This window comes from Notamacropus eugenii, chromosome X (genome assembly GCF_028372415.1).
Source record: "Notamacropus eugenii isolate mMacEug1 chromosome X, mMacEug1.pri_v2, whole genome shotgun sequence".
NCBI classification, from domain to species: Eukaryota; Metazoa; Chordata; class Mammalia; order Diprotodontia; family Macropodidae; genus Notamacropus; species Notamacropus eugenii.
In genome coordinates, this window is record NC_092879.1 from 12,376,166 (window position 1) to 12,380,147 (window position 3,982).

A 3,982-nucleotide genomic window follows, 5' to 3' on the forward strand; every position below is an offset into this window, starting at 1 on the left:
CTGCCTTGGCCTGGAAATTGTCTAAGAGAACTGCTGCCCCTCCCCCTTCCCCCAGTTGCTAGTGTCTATCTCCGAATCTATCATTATTTCCACCCTCCCCTATCTCCTTTCCCCACCCCTCTCCCTTTGCCCAACTTCCCAATTACCATCCAGGGCCATCACCATCCCCCCCAGTTACTCAAGCTCCCAACTTTGGTGTTATTCTCAACTTCTCTGCACTAATCACACATATCCATGCTTTTCTTTTTTTTAAACAGAAACAATTTTTAGTTTTTAATGAATTTGTAAACAAAAAAGCTCCCATTTCAAAAAAAAAAACACAATCACAGGTCATATAGATGTTTACAGTGATTACATTTACATAAACGACTTACATACAAGTTCAGTTTTAAGATGTTAACTTTCTGTGACAATTTTTTTTAACAGCAAATATATTATAGTGTTAATGCAAAATTCTAAAGATAATCTAGTAGTCACTAAGTTTGTCTTAAATCTTCACTTTAGATGCTGTTATTTCTAGCACAGTAAGCAGGCAGTCTGAATCTTTGGTTGCTACCATGTCAGCTGGCTTGCACATAGAAGTCAACAATTTTAAGAATGTTTACAACTTTCAAACCTCAGGGAGGGAAAAAAATACTTTTAAGAGTACACAATTGCGAGCATTTACATGTATTACAACTGTGGTTGAACAATGTTCATGCTGTTCTTATGAAATGAGATTTCACTGCAGTGTAATTTAAAACAAAAGGTAACAAAAATTACATTATGCACAATTTGTCTCCATCATTTGTGTTCATCATTTTTTCATTTAAAAATGCAAAAATTGGACGTTTCCCTATCTCAGTTCATAGTCATGATCACAGCAGCTATGACTCCGAAGGCAGCATCACCAATGTTGACCAGAGTCAGTTCATACTGAAATTAGATTCTTTATATCAAGTAAAGGGCTGCCCACAATCCCTGGCAAGTGTGCATATGAACGAAAATGTCCAGATCTGGGGAGCAACATAGTCCTATTCCAATCCTCTGCTCTACTTCACGTGTTTCTTCTCTTCACGCTTGGAAACCTGTGGGGCTTGGGGGGGGGGGGGGGGGTCTGCCAACCCTACCCACTAGAAGAGCCTGTCTTTTAGGTCACTTTCTGCTTTAACATTGTCCAATCGAAAGTGTAGTCGTACTGGTGGTTAAGAGTCCTGAAAAGAATCCGAAACAGCTGCCTCAGATACATGTAATCTGGTGCCTCCTCGAAGCGCAGGCCCCGGCAGTAGTTGAGATACATGGCAAATTCTGCAGGAAACCCCTGGCAGAGAACTTCCACAGGAGTGGACATCTTCTTTTCGCTGATCTTTTCATATTTTTGCTTCTTGGTTGCAGCCTTTAGTCCTTGCCAAGGCAGGCTGGTGCGGTTGAAATACATCAACACATATCCCAGGGATTCCATGTCATCTCTACGGCTCTGCTCGATGCCAAGGTGGGCATTGATGCTAGCATACCTGGCAGTGCCAGTGAGGTTTTTATCTTCTCTGTAGGGTATGTGCTGTTTTGTTCTGTTGTCTCGATACTTTTTGGCCAGTCCAAAGTCAATAAGGAATAGCTTATTACAGTGGCGCCCGATTCCCATTAGGAAATTATCGGGTTTGATGTCCCTGTGAATAAAGTTCTTGGTATGCACATACTCGATCCTGCTGATCATCTGGTCGGCCAGCATCAGCACGGTTTTCATGGTGAACCTGCGGGAGCAGAAGTTGAACAGGTCCTCCAGGCTGGGCCCCAGGAGGTCCATGACGAGCACGTTGTAGTCCTTCTCCTGGCCGTACCAGCGCATGTGGGGGATGCCCACCCCGCCTTGCAGGACCTTGTACAGCTTGCTCTCGTACAGCAGCTGAGGGTGCTTGGCTTTCTGCGACTCCAGCTTTACGGCCACCTCCTCGCCGTTGGTGATGTTGATGGCCAGGTAGATGTCGCCGAACGAGCCGGCCCCGACCTTCCGCAGCAGCTCGTACTTGCCCCCGACTATGCTGCTCGCCATGCTGCGGGGGTGGGGAGGGGGAATGGGGCGATCGCGATGGGGCCGCTGCGGGCACCAGGCCGGGCAGGCCTCACCCACCGGGTGGGTCGTAATGGGATCCTGGCCACCGCCACCACCGCCGCCGCCGCCGCCGCCGCCGCCCGGGGGCCGCCTCCTCCCGGCCTACGCTGAGGCTCGCGTCTTCCCCACCGAGCAGCTTCGCTGGGCTCCAGCAGCCGCCAGACACCGCTGCCGCTGCCAACGCAGGTTTGGTGGTGACGTGCCAGCTGCGAGCGGCGCAGGAGGCGGAGGCGACGTGCCGGCAGCTGCCCCCGACGTCGCAGCTGAATCACTCCGCCCACGTCGCCATCTTGTTCCGCCGGCTCTGGCCGGCGCCCGATGCGCCCCCTCCAATCAGCGGCCGAGGTTCTCTACTTCTACCCTAGCAACACTCTGCAGACACGCCCTCTCTCAGGCCTGACCCCACCCACCCGGGCCTTCCCTGCCCCTCCCCTCCCTGGCCCTCCTCTCTCTGGCCCTCCCCTCCCCGGCCGCCTGCGCAGTGGCCTCCAGGCCATCTCAGCTGTCAGAGATCTTTCTAAATTGGCCCATCTGTCACGTCCACCCCGTCCCCCACCTCCCACCCCCAGCCCAGCCAGCCCCAGCCAAGGCCTCTTGCTTCTTTCCCAATTCAGCTGGAGGCCTTTCTACACCACCCCCCTAGCATTTTCCCTGGGGGATTTTCATGCTCTAAACCGTATAGACGCACTTATTCCCAAGTTATCACCCTGTTACGATTGGACGTCCTGGAGAGAAATGAAGCAAATTTTCCGTCCCCACTCTCCCCCATGGCCGGGCCCAGAAGTGCTTACCAGATACTTGTTGACTCGCTGTCAAAAAGCCCTAATGAATGAGAATGGCCTTTCTTTATTCCAGTTTTGATGTGATGCTTATTATCACATTCAGAAAAAGACAACTCTGTACCTATACTTTGTAGAATTTTGGGGGGCATAACATAAATGTTGTACTTTTGCATTGTTTTGACTAAATGTAAAACAGTTGTACTTTGGCAAAGACTTGCTACATCTAGTGATATAATCATTTGGACTCTTTTTGTTTTTAATCTAATCAAGGTCATTGTTTTACTAATGTTCAACAATCCTTGCCTTCCTGGCATAAATCCAAATCGATCATACCGAAAAATCTTCTGTAGAAATTGCTCTAATCTTTTTGTTTAAAAATTTTAATTTTGAATTTTAAATTTTAAAAATACATATATATGTATGTATATATATATATATATATATATATATATATATATATATATATATATATATATAGAGAGAGAGAGAGAGAGAGAGAGAGAGAGAGAGAGAGAGAGAGAGAGAGAGAGAGCTTTATCATTCCCTTTCTTGGTGACAGCTTTCCTCGATTTAAATATTAGGATTAGATTTCCTTCATAAAATGAATTGGACATTTTCAATTTTTGAAAATAATTTATGCATTTTTTCTTTAAAAGTTCAGTATTCTGTCATGTCCCTTTACAGTTATCTACTTTTTTTGTATGATTTACTCTTCGATACACTCATTATTTAAGATCTCTTTATGAAGGATCCATTGAAATCTGTTGCTTTTGGTGCTTAAATTCGGTATTCTGATTTAAAGGAGGGGATGGATAGGGGTTTATAAAGATGTCCCAAGGCTTTCTACTGTTTTTCATTTATTGGAAATTTCTCTGTCTCCTAATATGTGGTCTATTTTTGTCAAAGTTCCATCTGGTAATAAGCCCTGATAGAGGTCACATCATCAGAGCTCACAGGAGCAAGGAATAAAAAATACTCTTTGCAACTATGGTTACAGGAGATAAAATGGACAATGCTGATTGCATGGAAATGAAAATCTTTTATACAAACAAAAAAATATAGTTACAATCAGACCAGAAAAATTAGAAAGGAAATAGTTAAGGTGGGGGGA

General features: G+C 45.7%; 1 pseudogene; it reads right to left on the reverse strand.

Annotated features, from left to right (window-relative positions):
* Nucleotides 1–238: 238 nt before the first annotated feature.
* On the reverse strand, nucleotides 239–2,349 carry LOC140516142 (casein kinase I pseudogene; annotated as a pseudogene).
* Nucleotides 2,350–3,982: the final 1,633 nt, after the last annotated feature.